This window comes from Xyrauchen texanus, chromosome 11 (assembly GCF_025860055.1).
Source record: "Xyrauchen texanus isolate HMW12.3.18 chromosome 11, RBS_HiC_50CHRs, whole genome shotgun sequence".
In the NCBI taxonomy this organism is placed as follows: Eukaryota; Metazoa; Chordata; class Actinopteri; order Cypriniformes; family Catostomidae; genus Xyrauchen; species Xyrauchen texanus.
In genome coordinates, this window is record NC_068286.1 from 10,445,465 (window position 1) to 10,458,000 (window position 12,536).

Below are 12,536 nucleotides of genomic sequence, written 5' to 3' on the forward strand. Positions count from 1 at the left end.
CATCATCTCGTGTTCGAGATCCACCTATGGGAAGGGCATCCGTACCTGACCTCAGCAGAAGCATCCAATTGCACCAAGTCTGGCTAGACAGACAGAAGCGCGTGACCTATGCTCGGTAAGGACCCACCCCCTTACCTAAGAGCATATAACAACCTGCACACGCTGCTGCTCCTCAGTTGACATTCACTTCTCGCGACCTCTGTTTTCTCTCAGCTCGGTTGGATTTGGACTTTCACTAATTTGTCTACAGGAGGACACATCTCTCAGATCAGCCTCCGCCAGACGTGACTGTCTTGTTTCAGCCAGGTTAGCTGTTTCTTGTTTATTGCAAGCTGTCCACGCTCGCTTAAACTACCACCAGGCTGCCCGCCTTTCTCTCTCACCACTTCTCTCCACTTGCTCCACGCAAAGGATGTTACGGAGTTTCGCCCTAAATATGGCATTTTCAAAACCTACGGCTTCCTCCGGGGTCAGCCTATCGCGTACCTGCCCGGCCGCGTACGGTGCCCTCATCACAGTCAGAGACCCTCATCCTTTCTGTGTCGTGTGCATGGGTCTCAAACACGCGGAGGAGGCTCTAGAGTTTACGAAAAACTGTAGCCACTGCCTGGCGCTGCCTAAAAAACTCCACCGCCGGAGGCTCAAGGTCGTCGCTACCCAGTGCACCGACCTTGAACTCTCCGACTCAGATGGGGGAAATGGTGATGACGACGCGCTCCTGGGTCCCTCCCAGGGCGCAGCCTCTCTTAGCTGGGCCGATCAAAATAACCCAGCGTTCCCTGAGGTCATTCTCTCAGGGGACCCCTCGTTCGCCAATGAGCCGGCTGGTTCTGGTGAAGAAGATGATGCGGGCCTTCTTGAGGGTTCGGAGGACGAGGACACCATCCCGTCTTCTATGACTCCCCAGGCTAACGCCCCTGCAGCCCTCCCCCAGATAGGACCAGTGCTTTTCGGAAGAGTAATCAGCTCTTTATCTCTTGGGCCCCCCCTCACTTGGGGAATCCCATTTCTAAGCAACGCCTCTCGCATTGGCTTGTGGAAGCTATACTTTTGGCTTATGAATCTAGGGGAGTGCTGCCTCCAGAAGGCATCAGAGCCCACTCCACGAGGGGCAGGGCCGCCTCTTGGGCTCTGTTCAGGGGAGTTTCATTGCAGGACATCTGTTCTGCCGCCAGCTGGGCTTCTCCCCATACTTTTGTATGTTATTACCGGCTGGATGTAACCCCGGTAGCTCATTCTGTCTTGGGGGTGGGTTCTTCATAGCCCCTCCCCTGTTAGCTCCTTTTCTTTATATATATATATAGTAAGAAAAAGGGGTAATGGGCCGGTTGGCTGTGCACATTCATGTCACCAAGCATGCATTAACATTCCTGCCTGGGTGTTGTCTTTAATGTATGCTGCTGGGCTGATTTTTATGTTTGTGCCACTAACATGTTACTTATGCTCTGCCTGTACACAGTTCTCACTTGTGTGCTTCAGGTTTGCAATGTGTGTGATTATGGGACGTGTCAAGCACAGCCTCCTTGGGGCGACCGTTCCCTTAACTGGCTTGCAGGACCTCACTGTGAGTGTATTGTGCAATCGGGGAGCTGTCCATGTCTCCCATAGGTGGATCTCGAACACGAGATGATGAAAGAGAACAATAGGTTATTCACGTAACCCCGGTTCTCTGAAACATCGAGTGGAGAGATCCACCAAGCTTGCTCCGCTTGCTGCACGAGAAGCGAATATACTTACTGAGGAGCAGCAGCGCGTGCAGGTTGTTATATGCTCTTAGGTAAGGGGGTGGGTCATTACTGAGCATAGGTCATCCGCTTCTGTCTGTCTAGCCAGACTTGGTGCAATTGGATGCTTCTTCAGAGGTCAGGTACGGATGCCCTTCCCATAGGTGGATCTATCCACTCGATGTTTCAGAGAACTGGGGTTACGTGAGTAACCTATTGTTATTTTGAAAAGGCAGTACCTGACAATGCAATGCCCTGGGGCAGCAACCTTTGGGAAACCCCCTCTTGTCACAACTGTAAGATATATCTAAATAACAGGAAATCACATTGCGAATATGATAAAGTCGAAATTGTGAGATTTTACGCCAAAAATTTAGAAAATATAAGGTTTCAGTTACCATTGTGAACATCCGTGCACAAATAACTACATTACAAAAGAAACAAAAATGTGCCGTGAGTGGTACACAATATTAAAACTGTGATTATGTGTTCAAAAGATATAACAGATAACAGTTTTTTTGTTTCTTTTATTTGATAGGGACAAAGCATGTTGATGAACATTTGTACAGAATACAAGATGTAAACAAGCCGGATTATAGCAGTATTGCTTATTTACGTCCGTAGTCCCTAATTCACTTGATTTCTCACTGTGCAAACAGACACACATTCAAGTGCTGTTTGTCTTTATACATTCATATATTGGGCCTCTCGCTGTTACTGGCCCCATTGGCCTGGTCCATATGCCTTGCTGACCATGGACAAATTATTTATACTATATATATAAACCAATCAGCCACAACATTAAAACCACCTGCCTAATATTGTGCAGGTTCCCCTCGTGCTGCTAAAATAGCGCCAACCCACATCTCAGAATAGCATTCTGATATGCTATTCTTCTCACCACAATTGTTCAGAGCTGTTATCTGAGTAACCGTAGACTTTGTCTGTTCGAACAATTTAGCCATTCTCTGTTGACACCTCTCTCTTCAACAAGGCATCTTCATCTGCAGAACTGCCTCTCCCTGGATGACTTTTGTTCCCTTAGGGCTCAGTACACTTGACATGCGTGCTAACGCATATGGGGAGTGCCCTTCCAAGCGTCCTAGTTGAAACCTCTCTACAATAACGGCAATATTCTAATATTGGCTATGGTGTTTGAGCCCCGCCTTTTTAGGCACAAAGCTGTCCGCTAAAGCAGGTGCGCGAACACCATTCCTCAGAATGTCCTTCTTTCAAGACAGTGATTCATCTCTCGTCTAGAAACCCTCTATTGCCTCGCCGTCGACTACACGAGTCAGCAGGCAGGATCTTCACAGCAACAAGAAGACTCTCTGCTTCCCTGCAGTGCTCCAGCGATCATCACTCCTCCTCGTCGCTTGATGCTTCGCTGGTGACTGGGGACGCTTCAGTATCCTGATTACCCACAATGCTTCGGCAGGAGTTTTTATACTTACAAAGCAATTGGATATTGGATATTATATATATATATATATATATATATATATATATATATATATATATATATATATATATATACACAGTGGGTACGGAAAGTATTCAGACCTCCTTACATTTTTCACTCTTTGTTATATTGCAGCCATTTGCTAAAATCATTTAAGTTCATTTTTTTTCCTCATTATTGTACACACAGCACCCAATATTGACAGAAAAACACAGAATTGTTGACATTTTTGCACATTTATTAAAAAAGAAAAACTGAAATATCACATGGTCCTAAGTATTCAGACCCTTTGTTCAGTATTTAGTAGAAGAACCCTTTTGATCTAATACAGCCATGAGTCTTTTTGGGAAAGATGCAACAAGTTTTTCACATCTGGATTTGGGTATCCTCTGCCATTCCTCCTTGCAGATCCTCTCCAGTTCTGTCAGGTTGGATGGTAAACGTTGGTGGACAGCCATTTTCAGGTCTCTCCAGAGATGCTCAATTGGGTTTAAGTCAGGGCTCTGGCTGGGCCATTCAAGAACAGTCACGGAGTTGTTGTGAAACCACTCCTTCGTTATTTTAGCGGTGTGCTTAGGGTCATTGTCTTGTTGGAAGGTGAACCTTCGGCCCAGTCTGAGGTCCAGAGCACTCTGGAGAAGGTTTTCGTCCAGGATATCCCTGTACTTGGCCGCATTCATCTTTCCCTCGATTGCAACCAGTCGTCCTGTCCCTGCAGCTGAAAAACACCCCCACAGCATGATGCTGCCACCACCATGCTTCACTGTTGAGACTGTATTGGACAGGTGATGAGCAGTGCCTGGTTTTCTCCACACATACCGCATAGAATTAAGGCCAAAAAGTTCTATCTTGGTCTCATCAGACCAGAGAATCTTATTTATCACCATCTTGGAGTCTTTCAGGTGTTTTTTAGCAAACTCCATGCGGGCTTTCATGTGTCTTGCACTGAGGAGAGGCTTCCGTCGGGCCACTCTGCCATAAAGCCCCGACTGGTGGATGGCTGCAGTGATGGTTGACTTACTACAACTTTCTCCCATCTCCCGACTGCATCTCTGGAGCTCAGCCACAGTGATCTTTAGGTTCTTCTTTACCTCTCTCACCAAGGCTCTTCTCCCCCGATAGCTCAGTTTGGCCGGAAGGCCAGCTCTAGGAAGGGTTCTGGTCATCCCAAACGTCTTCCATTTAAGGATTATGGAGGCCACTGTGCTCTTATGAACCTTAAGGGCAGCAGAAATTTTTTTGTAACCTTGGCCAGATCTGTGCCTTGCCACAATTCTGTCTCTGAGCTCTTCAGGCAGTTCCTTTGACCTCATGATTCTCATTTGCTCTGACATGCACTGTGAGCTGTAAGGTCTTATATAGACAGGTGTGTGGCTTTCCTAATCAAGTCCAATCAGTATAATCAAACACAGCTGGACTCAATTGAAGGTGTAGAACCATCTCAAGGATGATCAGAAGAAATCGACAGCACCTGAGTTAAATATATGAGTGTCTGTGTGTACAATAATGAGGAAAAAAAATGAACTTCAATGATTTTAGCAAATGGCTGCAATATAACAAAGAGTGAAAAATTTAAGGGGGTCTGAATACTTTCCGTACCCAATGTATATATATAAAAGAGTCACTTACGCGTTCGTGTCTTTTTAAAGATGTGTTCCGTAAGTGGTCCTTGTGCGAGAGCCACATCCCGCCATCAGATCAGCATGAGAGCTGCATTCTCTGTCTGGGCCATGCCCATGCAGAGTCAGCTCTCATGGAGAAAGGCTGCCCTCACTGCGAGGTCATGAGTCTCATGACACTACGCTCGTGAATCGCCCTCGTTCTGAGGGACAATTCAGCCTCCTGCACCCACCCACCCTCCTCTTCTGTGATACCCGAGGGATCACACGAGGAGGCATGGTGGGGCCGCTAGGTCGAGCAGGATGAATTTGAATTGGACCTAAAGCCGGCACACGCCCCGCAAGCCCCTCAATCTCCATGCAAAGCATCTATGTCGATACATTATATGTGTGACGAGCCCTCCACAGGAGCGCACGACCTCGTCTTGTTTGACGGTTTTGACGCTGATGTCATGTCTCTCGCTGCATCAGGCTAGTGGTCAGTGTATGATGTTACCGCCCCATCCCCCAGCGAGGGCAAGGAGCATGTACGCGCCACTAACAAGGAGATGCTTTGCGTCCTTTCAAGGGTGGTTTAAGAGCTCGGTATTGAGTTACAAAATCTCGCCTTGATGAATGGTTCCTGCAGTCCAGATGCCGTCAAGAAACCATGTCTCGTAGATCTGCCCCGTTGTTCCTTGAATTTCATAACAAACGGTCAAAATCCTGGCACGCACCCTATTCAGCTCACCCGCGCAATAATTACATCTTCTCTAATGTGGATCATGGAGAAGAAAATGGTTATGCCCAATTACCCCCTGTGGAGGTGGCGGTAGCAGCACACCTCTGCCCAGCCAGTAGCAGAGCATGAAAATGTATTTACCCTTCCAAGCCCTGTCGACTGACGTCCGCACTGGCTGGAAGAGCATGCTCGGAGGCAGGCCGAGCTTGCTTAACACTCCACTTAATGGCGGTGTCCCAGGATTTTAAAGCCAAGCTCCTCAAGCAAATGGACGAGCAAGACTACGATCCAGAGACATTCATAGAGCTCCGCACTGCTACGGACTTAGCGCTGCGTGCCACAAAAGTCACTTCACAGGTCATTGGCAAGTCAGTGGGCAACCTGGTAGTTCTGGATCGTCACATCAGGCTGACCCTCACAGAAATGCTTGACAAGGAAAAAGCTACTCTTTTGGATGCTCCAGTGTCTCCAGCTGGCCTCTTCTGTGGCTCTGTGGATGAGTTTGTCGAGCGTTACTTCGCAACTCAGCAACAATCACAGGCCATGAGACATTTTATGCCGAAACGGAGTAAGTTATCACGAGCGTTACTTCGCAACTCAGCAACAATCACAAGCCATGAGACATTTTATGCCGAAACGGAGTAAGTTATCACAGCCATTTCGAGCCAGCGCCCGGCCAAAAGCCAAATGCCCTCTGCCACGCCACCTGTTGCTGCCAAGCCACAGTTCAGACCAAATGGAAGCAGCCGTATCAGCGCCCGCCCCGCCCCGCCTCGCTCTGGTATGCAGAGCTCGCTGTTCCCTCCAGGTCTCCGAAGAAGGCTCAAGTGGAGACACACAACACTGTTCTCCATCTCCCCACTGTTGGTTGTCGGGAAAGGAATATTGCTATTCACAATATTGTGAAAAATGTCTCACATTTGTATGAATGCAAAAAATAAATGAATACAGTGCTAATTGCACATGCACGAGATGCTCACACATTCTCAATAAAGAGCTCTTTTCCTCTTCAAAGGCAACACGCTATGCACAACAGCTTCCCACTAGCAAGCGGCACATTATAACATACAATAAACAAACCAAATTTCCATTCAAAATCCCTCCTGTTACACAGACAAATTAGGAAGAGTCAATATTGTTTTAGCAGAAATTCAGGAGCTAAGGTTGATTTTGGCTAATATTTACGCACCTAAAGCTGATGATCAGGGCTTTTTTTATAGATCTTGAAGGGATGTTACAAGCTGCTGGCACCCCTCATGATATAATATTGGGAGGAGACTTTAATCTTTTGATGGACTCAGTCCTTGATCATAGTGAAGCAAATGTGTGTAAGCTCCTTAGAGCAACATTGACACTTCATAGGATGTGTAAATATCTTGGTCTTACAGATATTTGGATAATTTTGAACCCATCTGGTAGGGACCATACATTTTTTTCATCAATCCATAAGATTAATTCTAGGTTTGTTTTTTTATATATATATCTAAGTCCCTCATTTCATCTGTTGATGATTGCTCAATTGGAAACATCTTAGTCTCAAATCACGCCCTGGTGAGTTTAGAGGTGTTGCCACATTTGAAGAAAAATCATTCATATAGTTGTCACTTTAATGTATCCCTTTTGCTAAATCCTGAAATCCAACAAATGTTAAAGGCTGAAATCAATGTTTATATGAAGACCAACTGGTCCTCAGTATCCTCTGTGGGCATGGCTTGGGAGGCACTTAAGGCGGTTCTTAAGGGTCTGATCATACTGTATGCCTCATTCATCAAAAAATCCAAAGCACGAGAACTCGTGGAGTTGGAAGGGAATATTAAGTGCCAAGGCAGAGCTGAAGTGCCGAATGTCGTCTGATGGCCTCAGAGAATTGACCCAATTGAATTACAGATATAATAAAATTTTGTCACGGAAGATGGAGTTTTGGTTATTCTGGGCAAGACAGTCATACTTTGAGTCGAGGGACAAAGCAGGGAAGCTTTTGGCTAGATATATAAAGTAGAGAGTGTCTTTTTCTACCATTCCCTCAGTGAAATCTGCTGATGGTGAAATATATACATCAGCCATTTATATTAATAATGTTTTTAAATAATTCTATCTTGAAATTTATAGTTCCACATCTTCATCTAAGATTTTAGAAACTTTGTGGAACCATTAGAACTCACTAAACTGACGACTGAGCAAAAACATTCTCTTGATTCTGGGATACGCTTGGAGGAGCTTGGCGAGGTAATTAAGGCCTTGGCTCCGGGCACCAGATGGCTTTGCTGCTGAATTTTATTTTAGATCTTATGCTACGGAATTGGCTTCACTTTTGCTAGAAGTTTATACGGAATCATTAAAGAATGTTAAGCTTTCATCAACCATGACACAAACCCGGATCATCCAAGCGAGTGTAAGTGTTACCGTCCAATTTCCCTGATCCAGCTAGATGTTAAAATATTGTTGAAAATTCTGGTTAACCAATTAAGTAAAGTTATGACATCTCTTATACACATAGATCAGGTGGGGTTTATTCGGGGCAGCAGCTCTTCTGATAACATTAAGCGTTTCATCAATATCATGTGGTCAGTGGTGAATGATCAGACTCCGGTCGCTGCCATCTCACTTGATGCTGAAAAGTAATTTCTTATGGTAGAATGGGATTATCTTTTTAAGATTTTGGAAATATACCGGTTCGGTAATACTTTTATTGGATGGATTAAGTTACTTTATAGACAACCCTGTAGCGGCGGTACAAGCAAAATTATTAATTTCAGATTATTTTACACTGGACAGGGGCACCCAGATGGGTTTCCCTCTTTCCCCATTATTGCTCTGTCTTGCTCTGGAACCATTAGCAGCCATGATTAGAACGGAAGATGATTTTTCAGGGGTGGTAGCGGGAGGTATGCGCATAAGCTTATGCTGATGATGCTGATGATATTTTATTATTAGTCTCCGACCCCACTAGATCTATGCCTTGCCTCCAAAAAATTATGAATTCCTTTTCTAAGCTCTCAGAATACAGAGTCAATTGGTCTAAATCCAAAGGTTTGGCTCTGACAGCATACTGCCCAGTGACGGCCTTTCAGCCGGATGCCTTCCATTGGCACAAATGGGTCATTAAGTATCTGGGTCTCTCCCTATAGATGTCCCCCTCTCTTATTTCTAACAATTTGATAGCATAGCGAATTCCTTCATTTGGAATGGTAAGCGTCCCAGATCACATTTCAATAAGTTACAATGGCCGATTGACAAAGGTGGGCTAGGCCTACCAAAATTTGTTTTATTATTATGCATACGGTCTCAGACATTTGAGCCCCTCCCTGGTTTTGTATTGAACAGGAAGTTCTTGCCCCTATTTCGCTATTGCAAAGCCTTTCTATAAAACTAATCAGAGAGGTTAAGTCACACCCCATTATCTCACGTTTGCACTCGATATGGACAAAAGTGTCCAGTGTTTAATTCTGACATTTATCTAAATGTTGCCTCAAGAATATGGCAGAACCCAAAATTATTAATTATTATACCCTTTCTGCTGGTCAGAGGGGATTGTGAGGGGGGTTACTACACTCTGTGACCTATATGAGAGTGGTGTGTTGAGATCTTTTGAAAATTTGGTTTAACATTTTGGGACTCCCTGATCTCAGTTTTACAGGCATTTACAGCTGCGCCACCTGCTCTGTACTATTTTGGGGAGTAGCATACAGCCCCCTAAAGTGGCAAATACTCTGGGAATGGTGATTACTGCTTTTGGAAAAGGTCATGAGGCATCAGTGCATTACTGCCTGCTAATTCAGAGTCTGGGGGGACAGAGCTTCTATCAAGAGTTTATGGGAGAAAGATTTAAACTTGATATTGGAGGAGGGAGATTGGGCTAGGATTCTAAAAAATGTCAAGTCTCCATCTAGAGATGCAAGGGTGTGCCTTATGCTATTCAAGATTTTACATAGATTTTATTGGACCCCCTCTAGATTGTATAGGATTGGTCTTAAAGACACCCACCTGCTGGCGATGCCAATCGGAGGATGGAGACACGACCCATGCTTTTTGGTGGTGTGTTGAGATCCAGGAATTTTAGTTGAAGGTATAGAGATATGCGTGAGATGTGTTGGGCACTCTGGTTTCGTTTTACCCCAGAGTTTATATTTTGAGCGATGGGGCAGTCATTGATGTGGGGAATAGACACATTAGGTTCTGACCAGTGTGATGATCGCCAGGCAGGTTATTTAGAGGGGTTAGGTTGGCTGGGGTGTCCCCATTTCGGGAGTGGTGCACGGAGATGGGGAGGGTGGCAGCTTTTGAGGAGGTGTCATTTGGAAGATGGGGTAACTTGGATTTGTTTGTTGGGAAATGGGGCAACTGGAGAGAGAGGTGGAAGTATAAATGTGTGGGAGTCAGGGTGGGGTTGGGGATTGGGTGGTTGTGGGGTTTAAATGTTGATTCTATGTATATATATATTTTGCATTATTTAATGTAGGAATCAATAAAAAAATTTAATTACAAAAAAATAGCCTGTCTGGCACCAACAAACACCCATGCGATTATCTATTCAGCCAATCGTGTGGCAGCAGTGCATATAATCATTCAGATACGGGTCAGGAGTTTCAGTTAATGTTCACATCAACCAGCAGAATGGGGAAAAATGTGATCTCAGTGATTTGGACCATGGCATGATTGTTGGTGTCAGATGGGCTGGTTTGAGTATTTCTGTAACTGCTGATCTCCTGGGATTTTCACACACAACAGTCTCTAGAATTAACTAACAATGGTGCCAAAAACAAAAAACATCCATTGAGCAGCAGTTCAGCAGATGGAAATGCCTTGTTGATGAGCGAGATCAACAGAGAATGGCCAGACTGGTTCAAACTGACAAAGTCTACGGTAACTCAGATAACTGCTCTGAACAATTGTGGTGGGAAGAATAGCATTTATTCTGAGATGCTGGTTGGTGCTGTTTTGGCGGTAAGAGGGGGACCTACACAATATTAGGCACGTGGTTTAAATGATGTGGCTGATCGGTGTATGTACAGTAAATACAGTAGTCAAAAAGATACTATATGCTCTTAATATTTAAAGGTGTGGGTAAAGCAGTTCAATGGAAAGGAGGTGGCGAGAACCGGCTTGACAATATAAATAATAGTTTAATGAAGAAATAAACCAAAAGAAACAAATGCAAACATAGGACGGACAGCTGCCAGTAAACGTTCTCTCTCTGTCGCACCACCGTCCGTAGTCGGCCTTTATCCCTCTCGGAGGCTTGATTAGCTTGATCACGACCCGGCCCCACGGGCCACGCCCTGTCACATTGCACTCTTTTTTCCTCATTTAAAAAGTTTTACTTCTAAAGAAATCAGTTGTAATATTGAAACGTGTATGAAATCATGAGCACTCAAGTGAGATTCAGTTATATCAGTAATCTTATACCTCAACCTCTTTTATTCTACATGGGGCAGGGGCACTCTCATGAGGGCAGTCATGCTAGCATCACATGACCAGCTGAATACTACTTGCTTAATCCCAGTAACTGCCCTGAAATTGGACACTTTCATTCTTGGATTCAATTAATCCTGGCTTTCTGTGCATAGTGAATTTCTTCAATGGCATTGGTGACTGAAAACTTTCGAACGATGCAGCTTCCAGGCCACTAGGTGTCACTGTAAGCCAATTTACCTTACTTCGACATACTTTAGAGAAAAACTGAGTGCACCTTTTAAGCATCAAATTGTGCTATTTTTTATTCAAATAATTCTTATAACATGATATTATTATTATTAAAGTTGTGCAACATGCACAATGACAAATCAGATTAGTAAAAGTTATTTTTTTTAAACTTTATTTTCTGTTGTAAAGGTCATCTTCAAAGCAGAAATGGGGGGAAAAAAAAAAAACACACTTCCTAATAATAGGGTCATCAGAAAAGTGTCAGTTTCAATGGTTTATTTCAAACTATGCCCTTTAAATTCATTCATCTCAACCTCTTAGATACATATTTACACATATACAGAGATAAGAATCTGATACAGGAAAATATTTTAATGCCAAACATGCAGCAATGTGTCACATAACACATTAAATCGAAATAACAGTGACATTATATTGCTGAAGACGTTAAAACAAAGACAAGATCGCAGTTATGTGGCCATGAAGCACAGAAATGTTGTGGTCATCAAACTGCCAAAAAACAATCACATTTCATTACTTCCTTGAATCAGCTGCCTGAATCTAGGAACCTTGATATAAATGAGCATTTTTGACCAGTTTAAGAAATATTATTCTTTAAATAAAGTCTTAAAAAATTGATTGCTGGTTTTAACTTATCACTTCCTTGTTTATACATTTTGAACTGATAAAATTACAATCCGTGATGACACAAAATAAATTACATAAAACGTGAATACAATTGGTATGTTGTTACTGGAAAATTGAAAATAACATGTACATGAGCTGTTCAGATCAGTAAAGTGACAGATACAACAAAATACAATTAAATACAAAACATTGACAACAATAGTGGTCATAATTTGCACAAAAAATTCATAATTTGCACCAAAAATTATATATACAATTTTCTTGTGCAAATTATTATTTATATATGTTTTAATGAAAAACATGACAAAAGTTAATATCTGTACAAATCTTATTTTTTACAGGAAATAATTTAAAATATACAGCTGTTTTTGATTAATACATACAGTGAATGACACAACTTTTCAGTCATTTCAGTTGCAGGAAACCAGGCATAACCTCAATAATATTTATCATAAAAAAACACATTTCATTGTCTTGCTGCTACAGCAAAATCAGAAAGGTGATTTAGACGGTAAGAAAATCAGTCATTCCAATAAGAACCTGATATTTTCAATGCAAGATCAATAAAACCGATGGAAGTCCAGAGAGAGTCCTTATAATTTTTAATGAAACTGTGGACAACTCTGTGTCTTTAAAGGCTTCTGTAACTTCATCAGTTCACCCACAAATGAAAATTCAACACAAAAGTACAATTCATGTTGTACCAAACCAAATTTAAC

At 43.1% G+C, this 12,536-nt stretch overlaps 1 protein-coding gene across 8 annotated transcripts in view; it reads right to left on the reverse strand.

The window, feature by feature from the left end:
- Positions 1-11,355: 11,355 nt before the first annotated feature.
- The window catches only part of LOC127651607 (guanine nucleotide exchange factor DBS-like), a 108,034-nt gene continuing 106,853 nt past the window's right edge, over positions 11,356-12,536 (reverse strand). For all 8 annotated transcript variants that reach the window (XM_052137521.1, XM_052137520.1, XM_052137518.1 and 5 more), the window contains one exon: positions 11,356-12,536. This exon is cut by the window's right edge and continues 450 nt beyond it. The gene's annotated coding sequence lies outside the window, so the exon portion shown is untranslated.